The sequence below is a fragment of the Protopterus annectens genome, chromosome 15.part0 (assembly GCF_019279795.1).
Source record: "Protopterus annectens isolate FY-2018-M chromosome 15.part0, PAN1.0, whole genome shotgun sequence".
Classification (NCBI taxonomy): Eukaryota; Metazoa; Chordata; order Ceratodontiformes; family Protopteridae; genus Protopterus; species Protopterus annectens.
In genome coordinates, this window is record NC_056749.1 from 195916899 (window position 1) to 195939408 (window position 22510).

Genomic DNA, 22510 nt, shown 5'->3' on the forward strand with positions numbered 1-22510 from the left:
AAAAGATTTGACTCAGTTTGTAGGATGTTTCCCAAAGTGGAAGGTAGATTATGGACGGGAGAGGATGCCCTGCAAGATGGCAGTGGCAAATCCTGCTCTAGACATGGAGAAGGCATGTAAGTGGTAGTGTTTGATAAAGGTATGCACAGATGACCAGGTAGCAACTTCCAAAAATCTCTTTGGTAGGGACACCTTTCAGAAAGGCAGGAGAGGTAGAATTGGCCCTCTGGAGTGGGTCCTTACAGTTCCAGGAGGTTTCTTGCCATTATGGCTGTAACAAAAGTAATACAGTGGGAGATCCACTTGGAGATGTTCTGTTTGGAGACTGGTTTCCCTTCAGAGCCAATGGTAAGGGACACAAAGAGCTTGTCTGACTTCCTGAAAGATTTAGTTCTGTCAAGATAGCATCAAAGCCGTCTGTGCACATTCAAGGAGTGAAGGATTCTTTCCCCAATGTAGACTTGATTCAAAGATGTGCCTGTGACCACCCTAAGCATAAAGGATGGATTAGCCCTGAGTGATACTCTGCGTTGAACAAGAGAAACTGTTCCACTGCCATTACAGCAGACCCTTCTAGCTGACCTGACAACTAGTTAAAGGGCAGTCTTCCAGTTTAAAATTTTTAAATAGGCAAAAGCTGCTGGTTCCAAGGGGGGTAAGCTTGTGCTTTTCTATTACAAAACTGAGGTCCCATGGAGGTGTGGGTTGTCTTTTAGGAGGTCTGAGGTGGACCACTCCCCTAAGGAACTGTTCCATCAGAGGGTGGGAAAAGAAGAGTAGGAATGTGGCCTGAAATGGCAGAGGTGTGAATCTTGATGGAAGAAAAGGATAGGCCTCTGTCCACCAGGGTGACTAGGTAATTTAAAATGACAGAAATATTGGCTGATTTAGGATTGAGGCATTGCTGCTGACACCAAATGGAGAATATGTTCCAGTTGGCTGAGTATAATTTCTTAGTACTAAGTCTTCTAGCCTCTGAGAATGTCTTTAACTTGTCTGCTTAGTGTGACAGCTCCGAGTAGTAATTTGTGGAATTATCCAGGCTGAGAGTTTGAGATTCTTTCAGTTGGGATGCACAAACCTCACCTTGTTCTGAAACAGAAGGTCCACACTCTGAGGTAACTGCCACATTTTTTCATTGGTTAAACTCAGTAAAAAAGCATACCAGTGCTGCCTGGGCAAGTCTGGGGCCATCAGAATGACCCTTGGGCCTTCTTCCCTGATTTTTAGGAGGTCCCTTGGAAAACGGGGAAGGGAAGGGAACACAATGTAACAGGTGTCTCCAAAGTAAGGAAAATGCATCTGTCCTCCAGGCTATAGGTAGTTTGCTCCTGGAACAGACTCTTTTCAGTTCAGCATTTTCTTGGTTGGCAAAGAGGTCTGTCTGTGGAGGTCCTCATTCCTGGACTATGCTGACAATATTTTCCCGATGCAGATAATCATGGGGATCCATCAAGTTCCTGCTGAGATGATCTGCTAGAGTGTTTTCAACCCTGGGAGGTGTTGTGCCATGAGGTGCAAGCCCAAAGAGTAAGCTGTCTCCCAGGTCTGTACTGCTAGTCAACTAAGAGGATAAGAGTGGGTACTCCTTTGTTTATGTACCACATGACTGTAGTGTTGTCTGTTTTGACAAGCAGGATCCCTGGTTTCCACTGATCTTTGAAAGCTACTAGGCCCTTCTGCACTGCCATCAGTTCTTTCCAATTTATGTACTCGTGTCTAAACTGATCTTCCCATCTACCCTGGGTTTGAAGCGTTGGAAATGAGCCCTCCAGGCTATTTCTGAAGTATCTGTGGTGAAAGTTTGGTCCTGAGGGATGAACCTGAAGGGGAGACCCTCGTTCTGGGCACATGCCCATGTCTACCATGTAAATTCTTCCTTGAGACATGGGATCACCTAAATTTCTGTCTCCAGGGACTGTGAGTGCTGGCACCACAGATTCTTGAGGTATCATTAGAGCTTCATTGTGTGTATCCTGGCCAGAGGGATCATCAGGATACAAGGTGCTATGTTGCCTAATGCTCTCAGGAATTCCATGGCTGACAGGTATGGTCTCTGCATAATGTTTTGGAAGTATTGCATCAAGGAGACCTTTTCTGGAAGGAGGAAGGCTTTTTGAAGGGAGGACTCCAGAAAAACCTCCAGGAAAACAATTATGGTGGATGGGTCTGTGTTGGATTTGCAAAGATTTATGGTGAACTCCAAAGAGGTGGCATTGGTCTGAGTGAAAGCCAGATCATTGAGGAGCTTTGAATGACTTGTAGCTTGAATGAGGCAGTTGCCCATACAGGGGTAAATCTGGATCTTTCTTATTCTGCAGAAGACGATCACAGAAGCTAAACACTTTGTGAATATCCTGGGAGAAGTAGACAATCCAAAGTGAGTGCAGTGAAATGAAAGTGACTGGTACGTGCCCTGAAGCAAAGAAAACTTGTACAAGATTCCTCTATGGGAATTTGCTAGTAAGCATCTTTTAGGTCCAATGTGACCATTAAGCCCTGTGGAGCTATCATGGGGAGAAGTTTTTGAAGAGTCAACATTTTGAATTTTGGTACCAGCAGGTACTGATTGAGGGTGGACAGGTCTAGGATAGGGTGCCAAGAGCCTTCCTTTTTGGGAACCATGAATAGCCTAGAGTAGAACCCTTTGACTATTATATGATCTGGTACTGGTTCCACTGAACCCTTTGAGCACAGGTTGTGAATCTGAGACACGGCCTCCACTCTTTAATTTTGTGGAACACCTGGGTAACCCAAGCATCTTAAGGGCTCTTTGAAAGTTAGCTTATAAAACAGTTTCATATAACCTTCAGAACCCACTTGTCTGAAGTAATGAGGAACCAGTTTTATTTGAACAGGGATAGTCTTCCTCCTATCTGTTCTGGAGAAGGTAGGAGGTGGGGTAAGGGAAAGAAAGTAATTGCTGCTTTCTGCCAGGGCCCTGTGGCCTAGACCTCCTCTGCCTGGAGGTTCCTGACAACAACTACCTAAGCCTTTGTTATTGCTGATGCCTTTGAGGCCTTTCCCTCAGAGGCTTTCTCTGGCCACCTTTTGACTGGGAGGGAAAGGACCAGTTCTCAGTGGGAAAATTCCTACTAAACCTAAAGGGCTGAACTTTGAGGAAGTCCTTGACAGTTTGCACAGATTTTGCTTTATCTTCTGTCTTTTTTAGCACAGCTTCAGCCTTTGAACCAAAAAAAAAGTCCTTATCCAGGGGTGCATCTAGAAGTTTGGATTTGACATAGTCTAGCAGGGTTTGCTCCCTAAGCCAAGCATGCCTTCTAATGACAGAGCCAGCTAGAGCAGTTCGACTAGAGGCTTCCATAACATCATATCCACAGTGTAAAGAGCGTCTAGCCACCTGGAAACTGGAATGGCAAAGGTCCAACAATTCTTTAGAAATATTCCTGTCCTCCAGGGAGGAATTGTTTTGTTTTGTTTCACGTTATCTAAAATACCTTTGTTGGTATTTTATCATATGAAACTGGCAGTTAAAAACTCTCATGGCTAGAGTAGCAGAGGTGTGGACTTCTTTACCAAACCTATCCAGGGCCCTACTTTCCTTGTTAGTAGATAAAAGATTCTTGGAAGAGCTGACTTTTGCTCCCTTGGGACCTGGAGTGACAACCTCTGAATCAGCAAAGTGGTTGCTTAAGAGGTATTTATGTGAGTCCCACACCCTGTAAAACCTGCCTGGTTTTGTGGAGCTGGGGTAGAGAGTCTGGGTTCAGGGAAGAGTACATAAGAACAAACATCTTCTACCACCCTCCAATACAGGAGGAACAGCCAAAGGTTTGTGCTGTGGGAGGTCAAGGAACTCCCTAACCCTCTTTTTAGATTGTGGGTATTCCTGCGCCTCCCATTGGAAATGTTCCCTCAAGGCATGGTATGTTTTCCCTAAAGTGATGTCTTCAGGAGGTGAAGTTGATGAGAGTCTCACCAGAATCTGAATCCTCAAAAGAAATGAGGTAGGGTCCCTCCTCAAAGACAGGCCTCTCCTGCTCAGAATCCTCATCTGATTCTGGAGGTTCAAAGAAAAAGTACAGTTTTGTACCTACCATAAATGTAGATGTTCGAGGATTCCCTTGCTGCAGTCCTGACAATTGGGTATAGTCCGCGTCCCAGTCGGCCCGAATACCAGAGTATAAGGCTGACGTCGGTCATGGCGCCTTAGACTGACGTCAGTACGTCAGGGTACTAATGCGCATGACCGGCGTCATTTCCTCAGTCTTTTCTTGCCCCAGATGTCAGAAGACCCAAAAAGACAAGTCCCAAAAACAACCTGCACCAAAAAACATATACAATATATACAGTAATAAATACAAAAAATATAAGCATGTAAACTCACCTACACAACCACCCTGAAACACAGAGGGGAAGGAGGTTGGACTGCAGCAAGGGAATCCTCGAACATCTACATTTATGGTAGGTACAAAACTGTACTATGTTCTTCGTCTTCCCTTGCTGCAGTCCTGACAATTGGGTAGAATCCCAAAGCAGAGGTAAGGGAGGCTGGCAAATTATAAAGTAGCAGGAGCTGACAACATGCCTTGTAAAACAGCTGTGGCAAAACCAGCTCTAGACTTAGAGTATATAGGCAGGTGATAATGCCTAGAGAAAGTATGCACTGAACTCCAAGTAGCTGCTTCCAGAATATCCTTAGTTGCCACCCCTTAGAAATGCTGTTGAAGTGGCAGTAGCCCTAGTGGAATGAGGCCTAATCCCAGCTGGAACCTGTTTGCCATGATGGGAATAACAAAATGCAATGCAAAAGCCAATCCACCTAGAAATAGTTTGTTTTGACACAGGCTTGCCCTGTGAACTCAAAGCAAAAGAAACAAGTAACTGCTGAGACTGCCTAAAATCTTTAGTCCTGCTCAAATAATAACGCAATTGCCTGTGTACATCTAAAGTGTGCAAAATCTTTTCCCCTTTATTTTGAGGATCAGCAAAAAACGTAGGCAAATGAATAGTTTGGTTTAAGGCCACACTAGAAACCACCTTAGGCATAAAGGAAGGATTAGTACGTAATGATACCCTGTCCTTATGGAAAATCAAAAAGGGCTCTACTGCCATAAGGGCCTGCAACTCAGACACCCTTCTTGCAGAAGTAATAGCCAACAGAAAAGCAGTCTTCCATGACAAATATTTCAATTCAGCAGTAGCTGCAGGCTCAAAAGGTTGTAGAGTAAGTTTTTCCAACACAAAATTGAGATCCCAAGCAGGAGTAGGAGCTCTACGTGGGGGTCTTATATTCTGTGCCCCTCTAAGAAACTGCTTGAACAAAGGATGCGAAAACAAAGGTGGGTCACAATCATAGTGAGCTGAAATTGCTGCAGCATGAATCTTTATGGAAGAGAAGGACAAACCTTTGTCCAATAATTCAGTAAGATATTGAAGAGCCACACTCAAATTAGGCTCTGAAATCTCCAAATTCTTTGCTGTACTCCAAAATAAAAATCTCTTCCATTTTTCTGCGTACACTCTCCTAGTACTAGGCCTTCTAGCTTCCATAATCACATTTAAAACTTGTTGAGGAAGCTGAGACCTACCGTGCTTCAACACAGAATATGCCAAGCTGTGAGATGAAGAGATTGAAGCTTGACATTGAGCAGATGACCGTCCTTCTGAGATAACAGATGAGGAATCAGAGGTAAAGGCCATGGAGGCTTCTTTACAAGACTCCTTAGAAGTGGGTACCAGTGTTGCGAGGCCAATCTGGAGCTATCAAAATCATCCTTGGCCTGTCTTGTCTGACCTTTAGTAATACCTTTGGAAGAAGAGGTAGAGGTGGAAAGGCATAGACATGAAGGTTTTTCCAACTGAAAGACAGAGCATCCACTTTCCAAGCTGTGTGATGAAACCCTTTGTGCAATACTTTGGCAGCTGGTGGTTTAGTGGAGAAGCGAACAGATCTATGTCTGGAGTTCCCCAGGACACTGTCAATTTCTGAAATACATGAAGATCCAGTTTCCACTCGTGGGGATCCATGATTTGTCTGCTTAATACATCTGCTAGGGAGTTCTGTGCTCCTGGCAGAAACCTTGCCTGAAGAGTCAGTTGCAGGCTTAGCAGTCTCCCATAAAATCATTGCTTGCCTGCATAGAGGATAAGAATGTGTTCCCCTTGCTTGTTGATGTACCACATGACAGTTGTGTTGTCTGTCAGAATCAACACCTGCCCTGGAAGAAGTAACTCCTTGAACGCCATCAATGCAAACTGGACTGCTAACATCTCCTTCATATTGATATGTAGATGCTGTAGTCTGGCAGGCCACTTGTCTTGTATCCACTTTCCATTTAGATGAGCTCCCCAAGCAGTGTCCGAGGCATCTGTCGTTAAAATCTGACTCGCCTCTGGCCGGGTCACAGAGAGTCCCTTGTTTAGGTGACATTCCTGAGCCCACCACAAGAATTCCTTTTGAAGGCAAGGTATTATTTGAATGACAGTGTCCAAATCTTGGCAGTGCTGTGTCCATACATTTTGAGATACCATTGCAGCTTCCTCATATGCAGTTTGGCATTGGGAAGTACCAGAATACAAGATGCCATGAACCCTAATGCTTGAAGGACTGTCCTTGCAGTCAGCACGGACTGATGAGATAGTTGATGGAAGTAAAGTGACAGACTCTTTTGTTTGTCCGGGGTTAAAAAGGCCATCTGGGCTGCTGTATTCAGTCTCACACCCAGAAAGCACATGTCTTGAGAGGGTACTAGACTGGACTTTATTTCGTTCACAGAATACCCTAGGCATCTTAGCACTGCTATGACATATTCCAGATGCTGTAGAAGGTGTTCCTTTTCTTGAGCCAGAATCAGGCAGTCGTCCAAGTAAGGATAGATTTGAATACCTTGAAGCCTGAAGTAAGCTATCACTGGAGCCAGAACCTTTGTGAATACTCTGGGCAGTAGATAAGCCAAAGGGCAATGCAGAGAACTGATAATGAAAATCTCCAGTTCGAAACCTCAGATACTTTCTGCAACTTAGCCTTATAGGCACATGAAGGTAAGCTTCCTTGAGATCCAAAGTTACCATCCAGTGATCTTTGCCCAGCAGAGGTAACAGTTGCTGTAACGTCAACATCTTGAACTTGGGAATGTCCAGATAAGTGTTGAGGATAGATAAATCCAAAATTGGTCTCCACGTGTTCCCCTTCTTTGGCACTAGGAACAGGCGAGAATAAAATCGAAAGCCCCTTTCTGATACAGGGACTGGCTGAATGGCCCCTATCTGGAGTAACTGAGAAATTTGCATGTGAGCCTCTTTTCTTTGTGGAGGAGGAACATCTGGCATGCCTCTGAAAAGGGGCATTGTGTGGAAATAAAATCTGTAACCGTGATGAATGATATCCAGCACCCATCTGTCTTGAGTGATTAAATCCCAATTTTCTTTGAAAAGAGACAATCTTCCTCCCAAAGGAGCTGCCAGACGAGAGTCCACTGGCAGCTGAAAAGGCAGGTCATTGGTTCTGCTTACGAAAGGACTGACCCCTGCCTTCACCAGAAGTCTGAGCAGGTGAACTGTCTGATCGAGGCCTAAACGAACCTTGAGCCCTGCCCCTACCACGTCTAGACCTACCCCTAGACTGGGAACCATAAGCAGGATATGTCCACCCCTTAGCAGGCCAATTTCTACTAAACTTGGAGGCTGTACCTGCAAAAATCTTTAACAGTCTGCATAGACTTAGCTTTGTCCTCCATTTTCTTTAAAACTGCTTCCACAGGCGGTCCAAACAACACATCAGACTGTAAAGGAGCATCCAAAATCCTTGTTTTAACATGCTCAGCTAAATTCTGATCCTTCAACCAGGCATGTCTGCGAAGAACAGAACTAGTAGCAGCCACCCTCGAGGAGGCCTGAACAGCATCAAAACCACACTGCAAAGAATGCTTACCCACTTGTTCAGACACATGAACCAAATCCAGCAATTCTTTACACTCAATACCTTCCGCCAAAGCATCCACCTTAGATTTCAATTGTGAAAGGAGATAATTCTGATATTTCAGCATATGAAACTGACAATTCAATGCCCTCATGGCCAAAGTGGAAGAAGTATATACTTTCTTACCCCACCTATCCAAAGCCCTTGCCTCTTTATCAGAGGGTACAGGATTTTTAACCACAGAAGCTTTAACACCTTTAGGCCCCTGAGAAACAGTTTCTGGGTCCGCCCTGGGACTCTTAAACAAATACTTATGAGCTTGGCACCCTATAATACCTATCAGGCTTAACAGGGCAGGAGGCAAGGAGTCAGGGTTCAGAGAAGCCTCTGCAAAACATCCTCCACCACATTCAACACAGGAGGAATAGCTAAGGGCCTATGCTGAGGCAAAACAAGAATTCCCTAAGCCTTTTCTAGAGTCAGAGTAATCTTGGCCTTCCCATTTAAAGTGCTCCCTCATGGAGTGAAGAGTCTCTGAAAATGAAAAATCCTCAGGAGGAGAAGCCGAAGGGTGGAATCATCCACATCAGAATCAGAATAAGTAGGAAACTCTTGCAAGTCTTCCACAGAAGACTCGAAGCCTGTGAACACTGTTCAAAACTATCAAACTCCTGTTCCACCCTAGGCCTCTTATCAGGTGGGGGCATAGAACCTCTAATCAGAGTAATCAAATCTTCTGCCATTTTGAGCATATGTTTCTTAGGCACAGAGCCGAAATGCTAGGAGAAGCCCCACAGAAACTGAACTTGGCCTACCTCTAAAAGAAGCTTTGGCAACAGAAGGAGAGGCCTAACTACCTTGGGAAGAGAGGGAAGAACAGTTACCTGAGAAGCCCCTCAGCCTGGCCTACCTCCTGAGAGGGCACATCCTGTAACAGTAAAGTATCTGCCTGAGACTCCATAGAAACTCCTGGCAAAACCTCCGGCTCCCCTGAGCCTTCCAAAGGACCGGCGTCCGGGACTGCCGGTTCCTCACCCTGGGCTTCACTGTTTTATCTTTGCGCTTCTTGGATGAAGCAGGCGCCGGAGCATCCGGCGGCATATTATAATTACGCTTCCCAAACACTAACCTAGCACAATCAAGCCTCCTCTTAATAGTGCGCTTTGTTAAATCTAGCACAAGAGCGGCAACCAACAACGTCGTGCTCAGGCCCTAAACAAGGTATACACAATGTATGATAATCCTTATGCGGTATCTGCTTCCCACAAGAAATACAGTTATTCACTTTTCTGACATCCGTTTAAATACTGAGGCAAGAAAAACCAAAATGTTCTAGCGGGTACTTAGCCAACTCTGTATTCGGTCTGAAACTCCGGTTTCGGAAAATCTCAGAACGCCAACCTGCACTCGCAAAACTGCTTCTGCATCGGACCATGCGGCAAAAAAGACTGAGGAAATGACGTCGGTCATGCGCATTAGTACCCTGACGTACTGACGTCAGTCTAAGGCGCCATGACCGACGTCAGCCTTATACTCTGGTATTCGGGCCGACTGGGACGCGGACTATACCCAATTGTCAGGACTGCAGCAAGGGAAGACGAAGAACATCTTCAGAATTAGGTTCCCTCTTCCTTTTCCTTGAAGAATACTCCAAAGGGGGTTGCCTAGCCCTGACTAAGGAGATGAGGTCATCAGCTAACCTGACAAGGTCTTGCTGATAACCTGCTGAGTGGGAGCTGGTAGGCCTAGGCATAGAACCTGAAGTAGAATACTTCTTAGAAGTCGCTTTAGCCTTGGGTTTACATACATTCACAATCCTGATGCTAGTCTCTTTGTAAGGCAAAACTAATGCAGGCTGACACCTTGAAGCAACATCGCTGGTACAAGATCGCTCACTAGAAGTCAAGGTTTGCTGAGTGACACCGGACCCAACCAATGAACTGAAAAAGCCAAGGCCTGTATAGAAGTTGAGGGACCTGACAGCATATCAGACTTCATAAGAGCCTAAAAGAGGTCTGCGCCACCATCTTGGTTACAGTAGGGGGCTGCAAAAATGCCTTGCCTTCCTCAGTGATGATGACCTTGGGGGTCTGGCCGACAATGGATGGTTGTTGTTCAAGTGCCTAAGCCTGGGCCTTTTTTCTTTGTCTTTCTTATTCTTAAGGAGCTCAGCCTCGGGACAACCAGCAGACTCCATAAAACGATGAGTGGAAGACTGCAAACTAAGATTTCGGTCCTTCGCTTGATAGTCCTAGAAATGAAACCGGTGCAAAAATGACAAATAGGGACATCGCGATTTGGGCCTAGATTGGTGATGCACAAAGTATGACAGTCTCAGTGTGGGATTTACTTATCACAGTGGAGACAATTGTTAACCTTACTTGACAGGAGTTAAAGCAAGAAAAAGAGTTTCCCAATGGGGTACTTAGCTTTGAAAGATTTCGCTCTGGTGCAAACTGACCGATGCACTGAAACACTGCTTCAGGCTCCGGACAGCAAGAAAAGACTGCTGTAATAGTGCTGGCTGGCTCCCTTTTATATGCAAGCATACTGACATCAGGAAAGGGCATCTGCCAGCCTTAGGAGGAGGGAGATTTTTGCTCAGGTAGTCAGGCCACCCAAGGGCTTCCACAGCAGGAAATCCCACAAGTCAGGACTAAAACAGTGAAACACAAAGAACATCCACTACTGTTTCTCAATTTTACTGGATATATCTAGTGAGGTACATTCTAAATAGAACACTGTATTCAATAACTGGCCTAATCAATACCAAATGTAAGGGAGGAAATTAACTAATCTGGGCAATACTCCTTTGGCAATTAGCTGTGCAGAGTATGGAAGGACTTTGAGACTGTTGTTGATACAAGATGATCAAAGGAATGGGAATCATCAACCTAAGTTCTAAACTCTAACATTCTCATTTTAGAGTGGTATGTTTTCTATGCTGTACACTGGGGGAAGAGTTGTCTACCAAATATGACAATATTGCACGTTAAAGCATTTAATTTGAGCCCATTTTTAGTACACTAGCTATTTATGAGTTTAAGTTCTTTCTGAAGAGCTTGGCATCAGAGGGAGACTTGACAAAAACTAATAGTTTAGATTTATCAACAAACCTGGTTAGTCAGTGGTCTTGATTCATGGCCAGGCGATCAGAGACTATATACTGAATAAAAAAGGTCACAATACTGGTCAACTTCTCCTTTGATGAGTCACCTGCTACCAGACAATTTATCCATCTTACCACGAATGGATTTATTTGTAACGAGAGCTCTCAAAACTTACAGAATTCTTTTAAATAGAGCCTTTGGATATTCTTACATGGATTAGTAAAGTAAATCGGAATACAAGGTTAGTTTACGCATTAATTTTCCTAGCTGATAATTGGATATTTATGAGAGTCTTAATATCTGCGACAGTGGTTCCAGACACAAAGAAAACACTGAGGAACACATTAAGCACCCTTGTCTCTTAGCCCAATTTATAACAAACTTGAAAGCCATACAATGTCCATACTATACTTAAATCTCATCTTTTCTCTTCCTTAGCTACTATACTTCCCATCCCCTCTCTCTTCTCATAACTATTTTCTTTCACTCTCTTGACTCTCCTAAACATTCCTCCACACACCTCTTCAACCCTTCTATTTAATACTACTACTTCCTCTCTACCAACTTGGTTTAGTCATTAAAGATGTTTTTGGGGCTTATTTTTTTCTGATGCCCTATTGTAAATCTACATTTTTACTCCATGTTTCTTCCTCTAGTATTTTCAGTTGCTCTTTTTGCTGAATTTTATCCTTTGTTAATTTCCATTACGGCATGAATTATGCATTTAGTTATGTATTCACATTCATATTACTTGTAATGTAACTTTGTTATTGTTATTTTTTGTTTGTGTGGAGTTTTTCTCCTCGGGTCTCCACTGAAAATGGACCGTCAGCCCAGTTGGACTAACCTGGTTAACAAAAGACAAATTAAAAAAAAAATGAATAAATAATAAATTTTACTCTGACCTTGATACATTTACAGACATTTTGCACCAACTTAAGAAAAATGCTGCCGCTAGTGCATGGCATAAAGGGATAAAGCCCTAACTATGGTCCAGGCAACATGTGTTCCAATACCAGGTTGTGCACCTGAGGCTTTAGCAGGGAAGAATGGATGTGTCCATCCTGGGGGGAGGTGGTTGCTTTTGAGCTCACATCACAGTTAATTCTGGCAGAGATAAGAAACCTGCAGGATGGCACTGGATGAGTTGTCACTGAGGCTGACTGACCACTACAAGTCCATCCCTCAGACATGCACAGAAGTTCATGCAAGGGGATGAGAATCTAGGTCCCACTCTTCAGCAGCAGTATTGGCTGTTTGCAGTAAAAAAATAAAAATAAAATAAAAATTAATAAAATGTGGAAACACATCCTCTCTAAAACCACAACTAAATAAATAAATGAAGACAATCCATATGACCTAACACCTATTCTTGTAGAAATTTAAAATAGGCAATTCCTTTCTTAACCTACTTGGCTGATCGATAATCAATATTGTTTTAACAAGTTATCAAACGTGGTTCTTTCTCAGTGAATGGAGTTTGAGCCAAGTTAAACCGGAAGATTCTAGCCAGTATAAAAAGATTAAAGTTGTGGCTTAATAATGAAATAGGATAATAAGAACAGAGTTTTGTCTTTCCCATCTTTAATTGGAACAATAACCCCTGATCTTCAGCAGTCTGGGATCTCTCCTGCATGCAGTCTACTGTCTGTTAAACATAAAAAGTATGTGAGAAAAGTCCTAGCTAGTCTTAACACAACAGGCAGGTACGCCTTTGTGTATTATCATTCTTAGTCTAGAAAAAACTGCCAGTACGTCTGCTGCTGTGCTAACCGAACATATTTTTCCAGATCTTTCAGTCAATAAACTGCCCTTTCACCTTTCTGTCATCTCAGTCTTGATGCCAAATGTTTCTCCAGTAATCATTTGAAATGTTAGGACTCACTAGAGAAAGTTCTGAAATACAGGAGCTGAATGGCCAAAGAACAGATTACATAATACAAAGTCAGAGATGCCATTTTCTCGAAATATTCCCTTTTCTCTCATGGCAATCTCACAGATGATGTACATAAGACTGGGGGGTGCAGGGGGGGTTGTAACCAACACGGGTAGCTTGCCAATGCTTAGAATACCCTCCTCTGATTCTCTGCGACAGGGGACTGGCTACACCCCTCCAATTAGGGGAAGCCTAACCCCGGTCAGAAAGTCAGTTACACAGGGCTTTTAAGGCTAAGTAGGATGAACCAAGAAGCAAGAATTGCCTGAAACCAACCAATTTGCACCCACAACACACCAACACCAATAACCAAAGGGATGGTTGCTGCCACTAAGGCAGTGTGAAATTTGAATATCTATTATAACAGTTAAGTAGGGCTTCTACATCTGTACTATGTTCATCTTTCACATTGCCTCCATGGTGTATGGGTAGATTCAAAAAGCTTAACCTACATGAGAGAAAGATAAGGATCCAGGAGCTCCTGGAAAATGGTCCTTGCAAAGCCTGCTCTTGAACTTGACAAAGAATCCAGATTTTACTGCTTTGTAAAGTTATGAAGAGAGAGCCATGCTGCTGCCTCTAGAATGCTTTTAGAGTCCATTCCATTACAATATGCCACTAAACAGAATAATGCTCTGGTGGAATCTGCCTTAACCTTGCCCAGAATAGATTTAGTATGGTGGGAGTTACAAATACAGCAGCTGACTACCAATGAACCATCATTTGCTTAGAGAGGTCGTTGACCTTTCTCAGCCACAGATCAGGAAAAAAAAATAGCTGTTCAGTTTTCCTGAAAAGCTTAATTCTGTCAAGGTAGTACCTGAGTTGCCAGCGAACGTCCAAGAAATGCAGAATCACCTCTCCCTTGTTTTCAGGTTCCAGATGAAAACTTAGACACTGATTACTTGATTCAGGGTAAATTCAGAAATGACTTTTGGCACAAAAGGAGGATTAGTATTTACAGCAACCATGTCCTTGTGGAAAAATCAGATAAGGTTGGCCCACCATGAGAGTCTGCAGGCCAGACACTCACCTTGTAGATGTCAGAGTAATAAGCAAAACAGTTTTCCAAGTGATGGGACATCAAATCAGCCTGAAAGGAAGGTTCAAAAGGAGATGAGGTCAATTTTTCACGAAAAAAGTCGAAATTCCAAGGAAGAAAAACTTGCTTTCAATGGGGTCTCAAGTGCAACACTACTTTCATTCGGTCTGATCACAAAATAACAAAAATGAAAGGGGGGAGGGATCCATGGGCAGACAAGCTGAGATGGCCACAAGATGCACCACCTTGACAGACCCACAAGATAAGCCACTGTTGAGTAGCTCACAAACATTTCAAAACTAGAGGGGTAGGCACCATAGTGGGCTTTCTGATATTGGTTAGCCACCACCTAGAAAACCTGTTTCCACTGGTAAACATAAGATTTTCTAGTTGCAGGTTTTCTCGTCTCCAATACCTGCTGCCCATGCTTTTTGGAACAACTGCCTAAAAGGTACCAAGCTAGAAAAATCCAGGCTGTCAGTAGTTTGTTTGTTTGTGTCTTTCGGCTTTTCCCCGTTAGGGGTCGCCACAGCGGAACTCCGGTCCGCTAATGATTGGCAGTTGATTTTTACGTACCGGCTTGCTAGGCCTGACTCACAACCTTCAAAGAAGGTACGCCCATTCATACATGTCTCCACACACAAGACGCTGTAGCTGAGAATCGAACCAGACAGCGTCTTACTGTGAGGCGACAACGCTACTGCTGCACCACCACCGCGGGCCAGGCTGTCAGTAGTAATCACTCTAAATTACAGTGCAAGGGCGGTAATTGCCCTTGGTTAATTCCATTAAGGAGGAGAACCAACTCTACCTGGGCCAAAGGGTTCGCCACAATCTTTGGCAATTCTTTCTGAAACTTCAGAAGAACCTTCGGTATCAGTGGAAAGGGTGGAAATGCATAAAGGAACATTTCTGTCCAAGGGGAACAAGAATGTTTCTGTCCTCCAAACATGACTTCAAGGATGTTTCAAATATAATTTTTTTGACTGTCTGTTTTGAAAGGAATTGAACATAACTATGTGAAGCTTTCCCCATAGCTGCTCCAAGTCCAGGCAGATCTGGGTCCTGAGTTTTCATTTGTGAGTATCTGTCCATGATCTGCTTAGTCTGTTTACAGTAGGTTTTGCTGTGAAGGGGTGTAAGAGGCCTGAAGTATCAGAGAACCAGCAATCATGGGGATTGGTAGATGCCGGACAACTGTAGTTTCTGGCTGTTTGAGAGTTACTAATAAAAATAGGCCTGAAAATTACTGTACCCTATACTACTTGTTTGGTTTGACTTTTTCTCAGGTTGAGGAGAGAAGGAATTTATTCCTATCTTACTTTTTAAGCTCTAAAACTCTAAAAACATAAGGCATGTTTCTGCAGGGGGAAAACAAAGTGCAACACATGAAAATTGTACTGTATTTCTTTGATATTTTTTTGCTAGTTGCTTGAGTTCCGGTTAACTTAAAGTTTACTGTACATCTCTAAACCTCTCTAGCATCTTTGTAAAGGTGAACACTTACTTAGGTTTTTGAATCTTTTCACTATATCAGACTGGAAGGACTCGAGTGTTCACTACTGTCTGCATCAAAGTCCCCTTCAAAATCTGTTGTGTTACGGCAATCTCTAGTGAAGGCAGATCCATACTCATTCTTATAGGTTCATAGATTAGTACCAAGTTAACTGCCCTTGCGAGCAATTTTAAGCCTAGCCAATTATCCCTTGTGAGTGTCAAACCCTGCACCTTGTGTTTGTAAGGCAAATACCTTAACCATTAGGCCACCCTCCCACTCTGGGAATACGAGCACAGTCTTAGAGATTTAACTGACTGCAAAATGCTCTTAGCTAAGGAAACTACATCATCCCTATGCATGGTAATAATCCGATTTGTCTGTCATGCGGTGAAGATTGTTTATTTCATTTTCCAGTGTAGCTCACAGTAAGATTTGGGGACAGTATTATATCTAGCAAGGGGTCTTTTACCCGGACCTCTCCTGCATCTAAAGGATTTGGTTCTCCCATAGCTAAACCAGGAAGTAGAACAGCCTCAAGGGATGTGTCTGACACCCTTAACCATGGAGGGCTGTGGACTCGCACCAAAGAGTGACAAAGAAAACTGTTACTGATCTGCAGGCTGGCTTTAGGCAACAACAAATTCACAAACCGTAGACTTAGACATGTTTTTGTTGATTTTTTTTTTCTTTTTGGGTGCAACTGGATTTGATGGGGGGGTGGCAGCGTTATCAGGATCCATCAAGTCAAAGAAAAAAGCACTAGCCAGAATAAGACAATGACAATATTAAGGGCTAAGGGCAGCAATAATAGAAATATAAACTAGGTTTCCATACAAAAAATAGGACTAAACTGCACAAAATATAGCCGAAACAGTTTAAATCATGCAAAGCAGTTGTCTACAAACTGCATGGTGTAGTAAACAGCAGCATAAACTGTCACCGTTCAAGTAAAATTCACTTGTCCAAACTCAAATATATGCCCTTAAATCAAAAGGAAACCATTAGAAACATCATTTACTTAGAGATTTAATTTTCAGAAAATAAAAAAAAAATCTCCACATAATTTGCAAATAAAGTAATGTATTGTAAAAGTTCTATTTAACAACATAAACAGATATAGCAGTGTTAAATCAGAAGTAAATATCATTAAAATGAAGAAAAAGGTAAAAAAAAGTCAATATGTTTTTCTGTCAGAACTTCAGAATGAAGCAGATAAACAGAAACAGGCCTCTTGGTCTACATGCAGAAGGTAGTCCGTAATGTCCAGGTGACAACACAAAGTACAGTTGTGTGCACTTACCATAAATGTAGATGCTCGAGTGTATTCACTGTTGCAGTCATCACATTTGGGTTATCTGCCTGCAGGTAGCCCTCAGTCAGCCTAAATACCAGTGTCTTGCAATTTCTTCGTTGGATGCTGTCCCTTCTTCCATGACATCAGATCGTCAGGGGTATAAAAACATGCAGCCAACGCCATTACATCAGTTTAGGTGCCCCCCAAAATAGGAAGCAATTACATGGTATGTAACACCCCCAGCAAAAAAACAAATACCAATGATGTAAGATATGCCAAACAAAAAAGATAGGTAGAAATAAAGAGAAGTCAGGGGGCTGGAGGGAGGGTAACCAGGACTGCAACAGTGAATACACTTGAGCATCTACATTTATGGTAAATGTACACAACTGTACTATTTTCTTCATGTTTCACTGCTGCAGTCACCACATTTGGGTTGATTACCAAAGCTGAGGATGGGTGGAGATAGTTAAGAAGCATTATGGCTTGCAATCAGGCCCTGTAAGACTGCTGTGGCAAATCCAGCTCTGGATTTAGAAAAGATATGTAAGTGGTAATGCTTGATGAAAGTGTGTACAGAGCTCCAGGTTGCAGCTTCCAGGATGTCACTGGTAGGGACTCCACTGAGAAAAGCTGTAGAGGCTGATGTAGCTCTAGTGGAATGTGTTTTCATCCCCTGTGGGGTAGGTTTCCCATGGTGTTTGTAGCAGAAATGGATGCAGTGTGCTACCCATTTAGAAATGGTTTGCTTTGAAATTGCCTTGCCCTCTGCCCCTGCAGCAAAGCCGACTAGCAGCTTGTCAGATTTTCTGAAAGGCTTAGTCCTGTCCAGATAGAGCCTAAGCTGCCTGTGCACGTCCAGGGAGTGCAGGATCCTTTCTCCTTTATTTTGAGGATTAGAGAAAAAAGTTGGCAAATGACGGATTGATTTAAAGCCACACTCGATACCATCTTGGGCATAAATGAAGAGTTGTTCCAGAGGGAAACCCTGTCAGCATGGAAGATAATGAAGGGTTCCACGGCCATAAGGGCCTGCAATTCAGACACTCTTCTTGCTGAAGTGATGGCGAGAAGTAAAGCTGTTTTCTACGAGAGGAATTTTAACTCTGCTGTAGCAGCTGGTTCAAAGGGCAGAAGCGTGAGCTTTTCCAATACAAAGTTAAGGTCCCAGGCTGGAGTGGGAGCTCTCCTGGGGGGTCTTAAATTTTTTGCTCCTCTCAGGAACTGTTTGACCACAGGATGAGAGAAGAGGGGCGGCTCAGTATTATAATGAGCTGAGAAGGCAGCGGCATGAATCTTAATTGAAGAGGATACGCCTTTGTGGAGCATTTCTGTTAAGTAATCCAGTATATGAGGTAAGTTGGGCACAGTTATGTCCATTCCCTGAGACTGGCTCCAGGAACATTATCTTTTCCACTTTTCCTAATAGGATTTTCTAGTACTAGGTCTCCTTGCCTCCAGAATGACATCAGCACCTGCTTACTGAGGGTTGCTGGTGATGAGTTCAGGGGATGAGCCAGGCTGCTAGGGTCAGGGTCTGGAGCTGAGGATGCAAAATCTGGCCCTCCTGCTGGGACAGCAGGGAAGGGGTCTGAGGCGGGTGCCATGGTGGCACTACTGTCAGACTGCATAAAAGAGGGTACACCAGTGCTGGCGTGGCCAGTCTGATGCAATCAGGATTGTCCTTGGCTTGTCCTGTTTGATCTTTAGTAGAACCTTCAAGAGGAGGGGCAGAGGGAGAAAGGCATAGATTGAGAGGCTTTCCCAGGTAAAGGCCAGGGCATCCACTTTCCAAGCTTGGTCATGGGGAGTTCTGGTGCAATATTTGCTCAATTGACAGTTCTGAGGGGAAGCAAAGAGGTCCACCTCTGGTGCCCCCCACCTGTCAAAAGCTTGAATATTTTGGGTTCCAGTTTCCACTCATGTGGGTCCATGAGATTTCTGCTTATGTCATCTGCCAGTGAATTTAGTTTGCTTGGCAGGAATTGAGCTTGCAGATGCACTTGGTTGCTCAAGGCTGTGTTCTACAGAGCCACGGCTAACCTGCAGAGTGGATAAGAATGGGTTCCCTCTGCTTGTTTATGTACCACATAACTGTGGTACTGTCTGTTTTTACCAATAGTTGTCCTGGAAGAATAAGGCCTTTGAAGGCTGTCAGAGCATTCTGTACAGCTAACATTTCCTTTTGACTGATATGCAAGTGCATTTGCTTTGAGCTCCATTTGCCTTGAATGCACTGCCCTGGCATATGAGCCCCCCATGAATATTCTGATACGTCTGTTAGGGTTTGGTCGGCAGGGAGTTGAGTGAAAGGGAGTCCCTTGTTGTGGTAGCAGGCCTCTGCCCACCAAAGGAACTCTGTCCTTAGGCAAGGAATGATAGGAATCATTGTTTCCAGGTCCTGAGAATGTTGACACCAGAGACTTTTTAAGTACTACTGAAGTTTCCTCACATGCAGTCTTGCATATGGAATTAGTAGAATGCAAGAGGCCATGAACCCTAGGGCTTGCAGTATTTTTCTTGCAGATAGCTGGGTTTTGGTGGCCAGTAGAGTGAAGTAGTTTGTCAAATAAATCTGTTTTTCTGTAGTGAGGAATGCCATCTGGAAAGTTGTGTTCAAGCTTGCTCCCAGGAATACAACCTGTTGGCTGGGTACCAGATGTGATTTCTTTTCATTGATGGTGTACCCCAGTGACGTTGTAAGTCTCTTCATAAATGCCAGGTGCTGTAGTAGCAATTCCTGACTGTCCGCCTGAATCAGGCAATCATCCAAGTATGGGTAAATTTGAATTGTTCTCTGCCTGCAGTATGCAATGGCTGGAACTAGGCATTTTGTGAATACCCTGGGCGCAGTAGATAAGCCAAAGGGAAGTGCAGAGAACTGTAGGTATTTTCTGCAATATTCCCTTATAGGGATGTGCAGATAAGCTTCTTTTAAGTATAGGGTTGCTAGACAGGAGTCCTTGGCTAGCATAGGGAGCAACTACTGGAGGGTAAGCATTTTGAATTTTGGAACCACTAAAAAGGTGTTGAGAATAGATAGATCCAGGATAGGACACAGAGTTTTCTTTTCTGGGTACCAGAAACAGTCTGGAATAAAAGCCTTGTCCCCTTTGTTCTGCTGGGACAGGTTGAATAGCCTTGATACGGAGAAGAGAAAGTACTTGCTTTTGGGCCTCTGCCCACTGGTTTGGGGGGAGGTCTGGCCATCCGCCTGGGGATGTGGATTAAGTGGAAGTGGAATCTGTATCCCTGGGAAACAATGTTTAAGACCCATCTGCCCTGGGTAATGTATTACCAGTTTTTGGCATGCAGGGCGAGTTTCCTTTCTAAAGGTGCAAGTACTTGTGCAAGGCTTGGAAGAGTTAAGGATAAGTCATTGTGAGATTTTACCATAGGATGGCGGCTTACTACTCCCTGTTTTGGAGGTGGGAGCACTCCATTGTTTAGATCTGTGCACACCCTAAGACTGTAGTCTTGGTGGTCTGCTGTCCCTGTGTTTGGACTGAGAAGGTCTGGGAGGGACTGGAAAAGACCAGTTTTGTGAAGGCCAATACCTAGTGAATCTAGGTGGCTGTACTTGTAAGACATCTTTAACAGTTTGCATAGATTTAGCTTTTTCCTCCATCCTTTTGAGGACGACTTCTGCTTTATTGCCAAACAGATGCTCTTGGTTTAATGGTGCATCCAATAATTTTGTTTTGACATGATCTGGCAAGGTTTGTTCCTTAAGCCAAGCATGCCTTCTAAGAACAGATCCAGTGACGAGCCATGCAAGATGCTTCTAAGGCATCAAAACCACATTGCAAAGTATGTTTACCAACTTGGTTAGCAGAATGCATTAACTCTTGTAAATCTTTATGTTCTGCACAATCAGGAATCAACATAATTTTCTGATTAATTAGTTCCACAACATGTTGCTGATACTTTAACATATGAAACTGGCAATTTAAAGCCCTGATGACAAGAGTAGCAGAGGTGTATACCTTCTTACCCGATCTGTCTAAAGCCATAGAGTCCCTGTCTGAAAATGTAGGGTTTTTGGCTGTAGTAGCCTCAATGCCTTTAGGTCCCTGGGAAATGGACCTTGGATCCGCAGTAGGATTCTTAAAGAGGAATTTGTGGGAGTCAGGTAATCTATAGTTCCTGTCAGGTTTCCTGAGTGCTGGAGGCTAAGTATCAGGGGTAAGGCTGGATTCCAAGAAGACATCATCTACAATTTCCAGAACAGGAGGGATAGTTAGAGGCCTGTGCTGAGGCAAGTTTAAAAATTCCCCAAGTCTCTTTTTGGCCTGTGAGAAGTCCTGGCTCTCCCAGCAGAAATGCTCCCTAAGGGTATGCAGGGTTTCACCAAAAAAAATCTTCTGGTGGGGAAGCAAAGGGAATGGAATCCTCTGCATCAGAATCCTCATAGGCAGATAAGGGTATGTCCTGGTAATCAGAAGGTTCAGAGTTAGCAGACTCCTGATCAGAAGAATCAGAAGGAAATTCAGTTCTTGGTATTTTTGAGGGGGGAAGGCTGACTTCAACTAAAGTAATAAGGTCTTCTGACATTCTAAGCATTTTTGTGGCATGTGGGCCTGAGAATGCGTTTTGGCAGTCTGTTTCCTAGGCATAATGCAAACTCTAGGCCTGAGAAATTCAGTATTTTTGGTTTGAAACAAAGTTGTTGGTTTAATATGAAAATCAGAAGGCCTGAATACATCTTCAGAAGCCAGGTGCCTGCACAGCGGCTCCAGACCCATCCAAGGTAGAGACATCCGCAGGTTCCATAAGCGAAGAAGCATCTTGCGGCATACCAGACTCGGAATTGGTCTCAGTAAAGGCCTGTGAATCTGTAGAAGCAGGCATCAGGGGTTGGAAAAGCACCTCTACTGGCAGACTGGCGACTCACTTAACGGTAGCGTTGTCGGCAGTTATGGACCTATTCAGTCTGTCTCTGTTTTTATCCTTGCGTTTTTTCAGAAGATCGGTAGTTGGATGGCTTATCGAAGCCATTTTTGAATATGGAGATCCAGAGCGAAAGAATTTAGCGACAAAAATAGCACGACAATAAATCGTTCAGGTGTTGAACAAGGCACAAAACCGACAGCGAGGGACGTCGTGGTCTGGGCCTAAACAGGTGATGCAGTAAGAATGAAAATCTCTGTGAGGTATTTGCTTTCCACAGGCAGGACAATTATTATTTTTTTCTGACATCAGTTAGAGGAAGAAAAAAGGATCCCCAATGGGGTACTTACCTTTTAGAAGACTTCAGGTCTGAAACTCGGAAAATGAAAATTTCAGGAGGCGGCCGACCGGCACTCGGGAACTGCTTCTGCTTCGGGCACCGGATGGCAAGAAAGACTGATGCAATGGCCTCGGCTGCATGTTTTTATACCCCTGACGACCTGACGTCATGGAAGAAGTAACAGCATCCGACGCAGAAATCCCAAGACTCTGGTATTCAGGCCGACTGAGGGCAACCTGCATGCAGATAACCCAATGTGATGACTGCAACAGTGAAACACGAAGAACATCTTCACTTTTCCAGTACAAGTCATAAAACACATTAGAAGCACACCATGACTACATAATAGCAGTATTAAGCAAACAAACAGCACAATAATAAGAATTCCCACAGAAATTGACAGCAGTAGTAAATATTAATATTAAAAAAAAAAATTAACACACACAAATATATATTTCCTTTCTTTTTTAAAAATAAAACAGAAATCAAAAGTATACAACACTAAAGAGGAACAGAAG

At 43.5% G+C, this 22510-nt stretch overlaps 1 protein-coding gene across 2 annotated transcripts in view; it reads right to left on the minus strand.

Annotated features, from left to right (window-relative positions):
- Nucleotides 1-22510, minus strand: part of ABCB7 (ATP binding cassette subfamily B member 7) — a 1517597-nt gene that overhangs the window by 1046262 nt on the left and 448825 nt on the right. The gene's annotated exons all lie outside the window — the stretch shown is intronic.